Source organism: Balaenoptera physalus (genome assembly GCF_965194825.1).
Source record: "Balaenoptera physalus genome assembly, chromosome: X".
In the NCBI taxonomy this organism is placed as follows: Eukaryota; Metazoa; Chordata; class Mammalia; order Artiodactyla; family Balaenopteridae; genus Balaenoptera; species Balaenoptera physalus.
Genome location: NC_138903.1, coordinates 58,982,651 through 58,993,836, shown reverse-complemented (window position 1 = coordinate 58,993,836; position 11,186 = coordinate 58,982,651).

The following is an 11,186-nucleotide window of genomic DNA, read 5'->3' as shown; positions in this document are numbered from 1 at the left end:
CATAGGGCTAAGCCCCTAAAATAGTAATTATTTTATGTTTTTAGTTGCAAGTATATCTCAGAAAATTGCCAAACTCACTCATCATTCTTTAATACACTACAATCATTACCCTCTGTTAGACTATGAACATTTACCACATAGCACGACTCACGGGACTTGCCCAAAATTGCTTAGAAAGTTTGTAAGTGTTAGAAGAGGGATTAACATTTAGACCAATAGGTATGAAGAACTTTGTTAGTTGTTCTAAATTACAAGACAATATAACGTACAACTCTGAAAACAACTGGAAAATATTGAGGAAACAGGCAGTTTCCTGGAGAAATGTTCAAAATTAACTCAAAAAGGAAGCAGGGTATTTCGTTAAGACAAAATTTTGGAAGAAAACAGTATATAAAAAGCAAGGTGCAGAACAGTTTATATTGTATGCTACCATCTATGTAAAAAAGTAGAAGGGAATATATATCCATATACTTGAATATTCACAGACTACGTCCCAATGACTACACAAGAAGCTGGTAACAGTGGTTGCCTCTGGGGGAGAAACTGAGGGACTAGCAATAAGAGATGAGAGGGACTATTTATTGACTTTCAAGGGAGGGCTATTCATTGTATGACCTTTCATGCAGTTTGAAATTTTTACTATATACATGTGTTACTTTAAAAAAAAAAAAGTTGCCAAAGAGCTATCCTCCCCTCCCACCCCCAAGGTACTGGATGGTTTCCAAGGCTATCGTCAGGGAAGAAGAAATTTTCCTCTACCCATCTACATTCTTCTGGCTTGTCTAAGAATTAAATTGACATGAGAAAGATTAACAGGAGAAAATCAAACAAGATTTAATAACGTATACATGGAAGAGACCCAGAAAAACTGAGTAACTCACCAAAATGGCCAAAGCCCTCACCTTAAATACTATCCTCAGCTAAAGACAAAAGAGGATTTTGAGGGTGGGGAGCGTCAGTTATGGGAGGTTACCAGGAAAAGCACAGTAAACAAGGGTGATTATGATGCAGATTTAAGTCATTCATATTTATGACCATGGTCAGAGGAAGTATGATTGATTGGCCAAGTGAAGGGTCCCATCTAGCAATAACAAAAGTGGCTCGAACAAAACTATAACTTCTTTCTTCTAGAATAATTTTCCTAAGGACCATCCAATTAGAGCCTTGGAGAAATCCACCAAGAAGTACTTGACATAGGTAATTGACCATAAATCCAACAATTGGATTAATTTTTAAAGTCTACATGGGACTTGTGCCGATGATAGAAAAACATTTGAGTTATGTGCAGAAGTCAAAGAAATGAAAAAACACAATAAATAATCATATGGGTCAGGTCCAGCATCTTGGGATAGCTGTCTCGTTCTGATGTCTTCTTCTCATCCTGGGGTGGGAGTAGTTTCTCCTCTGTTTGAGCATGGTTTTAAGGTGAGTTTGAGGTGAGCAGTCCTCTCTATGGACCAGTCCAGTGCAGGGGCCCTTTCAAGTGGGAAATACGAATCCAAGAATCAATTCCCTTCAGTTATGCTGTGCAAGAGCTAATTAAGAGTATCTGACAAGGGTCCTGTAATCTAGGTTGGAGAGAGTCCTTTCAATGATGTCTTTTCCAGTGTACATCATCTCCTGGTTGCAGGCCATAGGTCACCTGATCTTCATCCAAAGATAAATCGATGTGATAAGCTTCAGAAACAATCTTAGTATGTTCTTTTAATAATTCAATTAAACTTTTGTCATAATGCAACATAGTAACAAGAAGCCATCCAGGAAGTGAGTCTTAGGCAGTAAATACAAAACCTCAAAGACAACAACACTAGAGCCCAACATCTACAGAAACAATCTTTTTCTCTCTAAAATTACCCTAATTTCTACAAAATATAGCCAAGTTGACTAATTTGCCTGCAAAATAAGTCTGGTTTCAATAAACTTTGCCTGATTATTTGCATAAGGGTAATCGATCATACAAGCTCTTTTAAATTGGCTGTGCCGGAACGTTTCATAAGGAATCTCAGATTGAGCTTTAAAAGGCCTCTCAAGGCCAGTAAAGCCACGCCAAGGGCTTGTCATCAGATTCGCCTGTACTACTTATATATAGATTGGGTGAATGCCTCCCTTCTCAAGGTCCTCAAAATATTTCGAGGTTCCTGGCCCGCCAGGAAGTGACCTCTCTTATTTACCTGGTAAGGCTGCTGGGCTCCTTGTAAGCAAGGTGCCAGATTGTTTTTCCAAGGGGGTTTATGGCTCCATAAAGTTCACCTTAGTTCTTTAAAGCTATCTGGTCATATCTGATTCTGTGCAATTTCTCAAATATGACATTCCAGTCAAAAACATGGTAATATAACCAATGTTTCCAATATGTCCTGTTATAAGAACAGACTCTTATCGAACTTATGCAAATAACTACATTGCCATAAAAATAAGAATACTCACTGAGTTCCCAAATTCTGGAGGAATCAAGTAGTGAGAAAAGATGAATGTTACAATTCTGCTTACAAAGTTATAATTTACCAAATTGCTGTAAGTCATAATTAACTTAAGGTGAAGGGTTTCCTTATATTTGGGCAACCAAGATTAAAAACTAGTAATATTTCAGACAAAAAGTTATACAAACTAACATTCAGCCCTATGTAACTAATTCTTGTTGATCATGATCTTCTGTTAACAGTTTTATGAAGTCATCAGGGTTTCCATTAGAATTCTTTAATTTCTTTTTTTTTAATTGGGGTATAATTGTTTTACAATGTTGTGTAGGTTTCTACTGTACAGTGAAACAAAGTAGAGTTCCCTGTCCTATACAGCAGATTCTCATTTGTTATCTATTTGTTATCTGTTTTATACATATTAGTGTATATATGTCAATCCCAATCTCCCAATTCATCCCACCCCCCCTTCCCCCCTGGCGTCCATACGTATGTTCTCTATGTCTGTGTCTCTATTTCTGCCCTGCAAACAGGTTCATCTGTACCATTTTTCTAGATTCCACATATATGCGTTAATATACGATATTTGTTTATCTGCTTCTGACTTACTTCACTCTGTATGACAGTCTCTAGATCCATCCACATCTCTACAAATGACCCAATTTCGTTCTGTTTTATGGCTGAGTAATATTCCATTGTATATATGTACCACATCTTCTTTATCCATTGGTCTGTCGATGGGCATTTAGGTTGCTTCCATGAGCTGGCTATTGTAAGTAGTGCTGCAGTGAACATTGGGTTGCATGTGCCTTTTTGAATTATGGTTTTCCCTGGGTATACGCCCAGGAGTGGGATTGCTGGGTCGTATGGTAATTCTATTTTTAGTTTTTTAAGGAACCTCCATACTGTTCTCCATCGTGGCTGTATCAATTTACATTCCCACAAACAGTGCAAGGGGGTTCCCTTTTTTCCACACTAGGAAAACTGGACAGCTACATGTAAAAGAATGGAATTAGAATACTCCCTAACACCATACACAAAAATAAACTCAAAATGGATTAAAGACCTAAATGTAAGACTGCACACTATAAAACTCTTAGAGGAAAACATAGAAAGAACACTCTTTGACATAAATCACAGCAAGATCCTTTTTGACCCACCTCCTAGAGTAATGGAAATAAAAACAAAAATAAACAAATGGGACCTAATGAAACTTAAAAGCTTTTACACAGCAAAGGAAACCATAAACAAGAAGAAAAGACAACCCTCAGAATGGGAGAAAATATTTGCAAATGAATCAACGGATAAAGGATTAATCTACAAAATATACAAACAGCTCATTCAGCTCAATATCAAAGAAACAAACACCCCAATCCAAAAATGGGCAGAAGACCTAAATAGACACTTCTCCAAAGAAGACATACAGATGGCCAAGAGGCACATGAAAAGATGCTCAACATCACTAATTATTAGAGAAATGCAAATCAAAACTACAATGAGGTAACACCTCACACCAGTCAGAATAGTCATCATCAAAAAATCTACAAACAATAAATGCTGGAGAATTCTTTAATTTCTTAACCAGTTCACTGGTATGAGCTGAAAGTTATCAGAAACCTGTGTGTGTCAAAAGGTCCTTTCTATGAATCTTCTGGAAGATGAAGCATTTTTACAGAAGCATCAGAGTACAAAAATAACTGTCTATAAAAGACAAAAGACTTAAAAAGCAAGGTTAAAGACCTGTTTACAAAGCAATTGTCAAAGAAATTTGTTGTTTTAGTGGCATACAATCTTAAAACAATTATTAGAATTGTGACTGATGACATTACACGAGGACACATTTAAATTTTAGAAATTTCACATAAGTTTTAGAACATTTATATTAATGACATTTATCTATACTATACAACCTAAGAAGGTTTATCACCACTCATTTAACAATGCTTCCCATGTAATTTAACATACCAAATAAGCCTAATTAGTTTAATGTCTTTCTTTGATAAGGAGAGAAAACAAATCTTGAGGTGCTCGGGGGCATTCTGGAAAACCTCAATGTTATCTACAGGTCAAAAGAACTTCATTTAGAATTTGATTTTGGGGAAGTTTGTCAAATATATTAAAAAGGTTTTAAAACACTTGGTCAAATAGGATCATAGGTCACTATGTAACAGTACTTAGTTATCCACCCAAGCAAAGTGACAAAAGATTTCAAAGGCAAAATACAGAAAGTTACAACAGTTTACTTAAAAGGTAAAAAATCTTTACTACCTCTTATCAAGAGCCTATCAATATCCCATTAAAACTTTGTGCTCTTAACAGAGAGAAAACCAAATTCAGGTTTTGCACCATCTTACAATTTATTCTAATCTTAGCCAGTCTTGATCACATACAGAACTCTATTCTCAAGGTTTCTTTTCCACAAAACTTCTATAACTTACTTCTTTTTAACCTTTAGATTTTTGTCCTATGTTTTCCTTTTCTCTCTCTCTCTTTTTATAAGATTTCATTTTACTTTAATTTTTTTATTTTAAAAAATTTATTGTATTCAAGTATAGTTGATTTACAATGTTGTGTTAATTTCTGCTAAACAGCAAAGTGATTCAGTTTTATATATAGTCTTTTTCATATTCTTTTCCATTATGGTTTATCAGAGGATATTGAATATAGTTCCCTGCGCTAGATAGTAGGACCTTGTTGTTTATCCATTCTATATATAATAGTTTGCATCTGCTAATAAAAATATAGAACGCTTCACAAATTTGTGTGTCATTCTTGCGCAGGGGTCATGCTAATCTTCTCTGTGTCGTTCCAATTTTAGTATATGTGCTGCGGAAGCCATCATTCTCTCTCTGTTTTAAACCTATCTTTAGGACAAAATTACTTTCTCTTCCCTGAACTAAGTGTATTTCCATTCCTTATACCTTCTTTTTCCTTGCATACAAAGATGTTTTCCTTATTAATTTTTAATGGTTTTAATTACATATTTTAATTAGAATTCTCAACTCTTAAAAGCCTTCATTTGTAGCAAAAACTAAGAAGTAAGCAATTATGAACTGTCTTTTACATTAGCATTCTGTAGATTGGCAAACTTCTAAATACCATTTATAATTTTTTTAAAATATGTGCTTTCTTGTAGAAAATGTCTCCATGTGGAACCAAACATATTTATTAATAGTCCTAAATATCTTTAGTTTCTCTGTAAAAGGAAGCCTATATTTAGTAATTAATGTTTCAGTATCTTATTTTATTTGGGAATGATCTAGATATTCAATAAACTTCCATCATTTAATTTACTTTAGCAAAACCCTAAAGTTTGAAGTTGCCAAAAAGATTTGGAGAAACTACTTCTAAGTAGACACACCATAAAACATGATTATTCTTAAAGAGTTCACCTAAAAACTCTTAACCCATTTACATTTAATTTACTTATAAAAATTTTATTATATCAAGTCATCTTTCTGGCTGACAAATTTTGCAACAGATATAAGATCTTATTTAACTTCTAGTAAATCTAGGTACAATAAAAGTATTATATTTAATGTTGATGACTCTAAAGACATGTCTGTATTAATTAATAAACTAACTTTAATACCAAATATTAACTCAGTACTGAATATTTCCCAGTTCATGTGAACCTGAAATTCATTTTAGTTTCTTTTATATTTCTGAGGATTTATCTAAGTGCTTAATTTTCTTTAAACCAACTAAATAGGACTCTTTTACAAATTAATTTTGGCTATACCACACGTCTACAACACACACATATATGTAGACACACACAAACACACAGAGACCCCTTAGTTCCCATTCCAAATTTTCAGCCTTAAATCAGGTACAATAACACAAAACCCATCAGTTACAGAAAAGGCTGGGTTCAAATTGGGTTTCTGGCAGATGGAACAAATCAAGGTCACTTATTTAGATGGCTAAACGTTTTTCTTACTAATATTTATGGAGAAGACACTGAAGATTTATATTTGTCCTTGACACATCACGTTCCAAATGACCTATCCCCCTTTTCATTTTCTTTTGATAAGAGTTACCTTCCTGAAATTTGCATTTTAAAAAGATGGCCTAGATAAGAGTTCCTCGAGAAGACTAGGTAGAACATTTACATCTCAAAGGCTCAGGGAGAGAAATGCAAGTGCCTCCTAGGAGGACTTTTGTTCCCATAAGGCCAGAATTTTTTTTCAATGCTTACAAGCCTCTTAAGATAAATAGGGGGAGGTTTTGGGGAGTGGAAAAAAAGATTGATGGGCTTTGAATTGTTTCTGGAGCTACATCTCTGGTCCTGGAAAGAGTAGACTGCTGTTTTTAATTCCTCAAGGAATTGGGTAGCCACATAAATGATATCAAAGGATGGACATACTGATCCACCTATGTTGGAATGTTTTTCTTCCCTCTGGGTATATTTAGCTTGGGGGAGAAAGCCAAAAAAATTCCTATCAGGTTCTGAATATCAGCTATGGTCACTTGTTTAGTCAGACCAATGGCCTCCCATCTTGGTAATCCATTTACAAAAACTTTTGAGGATCCTCTCTGGGTTTAAGAAATTCTTTAACTATGGCCCTCAGTTCAGCCTTTGACCTGAAGAGGATTGCCTACAGCCTCAAGTGGTCCCATTTCTAAAGGTAACTGTTTAATAGTCTCTTCAGAGTGGAAAAGCAATTTATACAGAGGATTACAAGAATGAGTACTCAAATAAAGGAGGATAGAGGGGAGCATTAGGAACTATGTCAATCTTATAGTCTTTTGTTTTAGGTACCTTTTATCTCTTTAATCTTTCATTAGCCTTCTACAACAAATCCGTCATTTAAACTATTTTGGAAATTAGAAGCCTTTGGTTGTTTTGCATACCAATTAAAATAGGTACAAGTGTTTAAGATGAACCCCTTCTAAAATTTTAACAATTTTGAAGTCTTTCCAATTCAGAGGACTCATCATTTGTCTATTGATGAGTAGGATCCTAATAGTGACTCAAACCAATAAACCTTTCTATGGTTAAACCAAGTATGTAAGAGGCATCCTTCAAGAGAGTGCAAAGGATGCAGCCCTCACAAGATGCAGAAATTTCACTCCCAAGGACATTCTAAAGAAGTAGAGACCTTCATTGCACACATGGAAACAACAAAGGTTGAGATGACCAAGGCCCCTTATGGACTGAGATCCCTTATGATGACAAACTCCCCTGAGAGCTGACACTGTCAGACAAAGAACACTCAGTTTATCTGGCTGACTGCCAAATGTACGCCAGTATATGCACCTTCTGTATGGTGGAGACCAGGAAGAATATTCTCATTGGTCAACAAGTCAAGTTCTCAGGATACCTAACAAGACTAAAGGAAAACCTAACCAGACCAAGGAGGACTGGTTTTCCTCCTTATGACCAAAGACACAAAAGACAGAAACAACAACAACAAAAATCAGTGACCATCTCTGGGAGGAAAAAGATTAACAAATCTAGAATACTCTTCCAAATTTCAAACCAAAAGTCACTGAGTCCAAGGAGCTAGCCCTACAGAAATTTATTCTCACTAATCTAATTTTAGAAAAGAGAAAAACTCTTACCACTCTAATTTCCAGCAGACCCTGCAGGCAGAGATCAAGGAAACTGACTGACATGGTAAGAATTCTTACCTTCTGAGAGGTTTCTCTAACTGTATGCACAGAAACCAGTTTTGGAATGTCAAAAGAGGCCCATCTTGGCCATTTCAGGGCAAGAGTTCCTTTAATTCACAATTTAAAAGGACTTGCAAGTATAAGTTCCAAATATACATAAACTCAGCTGGAGTGCTAAGTCAGAAGTTTTCTGACTCCCCTCATTTCTCTGTTTGGGAAACTCTTCCCCATTTTAAAGTTGGTTTGTTGGAATGAAATTGCTAATGAAATTATGTGGTGGACCCATGTGCTGTTTGTGAGTTTAAGTCCTCTAGGTGTCACCCTAGAGTCATTTCAGCTCTTTTATGTGTCTCAGCTTCTCCCTCTGTCAATCTAAAATCACATGGGTGCTCAGAGTACTGCTTGGCCAACACTTATATTGTGTGTCCCTGGGCGAGCAAGTTTTTAATTAATGAGTGGATATCCCTATTGGACCACTGCATGGTATGAGGACTTGCCTTCACCACTCCCATGAATTTCTCAGTTGTCTGAGAAAGCCATAACTGGCCAGGAGAAGTTGTGTCCCTTTTCTTTGGAGCAGAGAACTCCCATATGTATCTTCACTGTTATTCTGACAAATTCTGTTAAGGTAGCCAAATTGAGATAAGACATCAGACCAGTCTCCTACCTAATCACCCAGTCCAAACCACTCAGTGTCTTTCAACTGAGCAAATCTTCCCAGTGTTTCTCAACCAGGCCCTTTTTCCCAGTGTCTCTCAACTGGGAAAATCCTCCTCAGTGTCTCTCAACTGAGGAGTCAGGTACCTTTCTATCCACAGCCAAATAAAACTCAGGACTGTCAACCAATAATCGGAAGATCTGAGACCAAGAGACACTTACTCAAATTCATCTGGACTTGCTAAGGAGGAGGATGGACACAGGACCAAGGCTCCAAGTCCTCATAGAGTTCAGGTGAAGGAGAGAAATCTGCTCTGGGTCCCTTCATGGTTGCCAAAACTGTCAACAACAAAAAAACCCTGAACAATGTGAGAACTGTAAATTTCAGTTTTATTTTGGGACTTACTGAGGACTATAGCCTGGGAGACAGCCTTCCAGATAGCTGTAAGGAACTGCTCCAAAGAGGTAGGGGAGGAGCCAATATATATATATGATTGGGGGGTGCACTGAGAAATACATGTAGTCAAGCATACATCTTGGTAAAAGGTTACTGCTAGTCACGAGCATCAGATATCTCAGTTAATGATTTTAGTGCTTCTCTAACTATGGGAAGATGCAAGAATCTGAGGTCATTGAAATTCTTCCTTAGATATGCATTTAACTGTCTAGGGGCCCATTCAAAACAAGGAATGCTTCATCCTGAATTCCTTTCAGTGTGTGCTGTAGGTCAGCCATTGCAACAGCTAATGACTTGATCCTTGTAGAACTCTAATGGTGGGCAATATTTTTTGTTTACAAAATAAGTATATTAATAAAGTGTGAATAGAAGTGTACTTACTTAACATGATAAAGAAATCTGTATCAGACCAGAAGCCAACCTCACGCTATACCTGGCATTCCCATTAAACCCAAGAACAGGAGAAGAATGCTTATTATCACCACTATTTGACATTCTTTTGGAAGTGCTAGGCAATGCAATTAAGACTTTCCTCCCTTTGGGGCTAAGGCCAGCCTTGCTCATTCTCTCTGAGGCCATTGGTCCCCCTGGATATCCTCACCCATTAACCCCATCTTAACCCTCTCTCTCTAATATACAAGCAACCTTCCAGCTGTATAAACTTCAGGCATGTTTCCCACTTTCAATATTTCCTTTTCTTGGCACTTGCCTCTCCCAAAGCATAGCATTTCTCTGTATACACATTCCACCCATCCTGATGTAAACATAGTTTCTCTCTTCTCCTGTTGTAAAGAATTAGTGATAAACCCCTCCTTAACCTCTCTATTTACCTCTACCTCTTTCCCTGTTTTTGTCCTGGCCCAGCCCTTCCCTTATTCCATTCTCTAATCCTCTTCCACTTCCCTGAGGTTTTTATAACTTTTATCACTACACCAGTCTCCAAAATAAATTATCTCTCTAACTCCTCCACCATGTACTTTATCCCTGGGCCTTCTCAGAGCTTCTGACAATGGGCTAGGGAGAGGTCAGGTTATAATGCAATTGTAGATTCAGTCAGTATTCAGGTTACCTGGAGGCCCTTTCAGGCTACACACACCTGTTCCCTGTTTAACAAACAAGGTAGAAGATTGGTATAAGACGAACTAGAGTGCTTTATATTTTTGGATAGGTGATCCTTAAAAACTCCAAGGTTACTCTTAAGATAAAAAATGTGAAGACATGAACAAACTTACAGAATAGTAATTGCCATGATATCTTTTTTCAGTTAGAAGTATATCGAGCAACATTTATAAACGTGTATACCTACATTAATTATTCTGTTTCAAACCATGATATTTTCAGTAGAGCAGTTGACATTTGCTTCTTTAATCCATAAAATTACATTCAGACACTTAGTATGTGTCCTAATTGTAATTTTATAGCAAAATATATTATTTCCAATTTATTTTTTCATACTTACACATTTGTACATATTATTCAATTTGACTAATACTTTCACCAGCATTTTACTATGAATATGTTCAAATATATAAAAATGTTCAAAGCATAGTAGACTAAAGTGTGAAAAAGTAGTGCAGTGATCAACCATATACACACCACCTGGATTCTACAATTCACATTTTGCTGTTTCTGCTTTATCACATCTCAATCCATATGTCCATTCATGCATCATTTGTTTTGTTTTTTATATGTTTCAAAGTAAGTTTCAGACATTAGTATACTTCATGCCTAAACATTTCAGCTTGCAGTTTTGAAAGGATAAGATAGACATTTCTGTACTGACATATAAAGATGTCCATGTTATAGTAAATGAAAAAAAACAGATTATAAAAAACACCATTTATGTTAAATGTAAGTATTATGTAGACATAAGAATTTAATTGCCTAAACAATATACATTTACACCTTATTCCTTCTTATCAGGACCCCACTTTAGTTCAGTGTGGCAATGTGCCCAGGCCCAAGTATTGAATTATAACTGATTCAAGTCAATCACGGCAATCTTATTTTCTAATTTTCCAGCTTCTTTCCCTACAGGA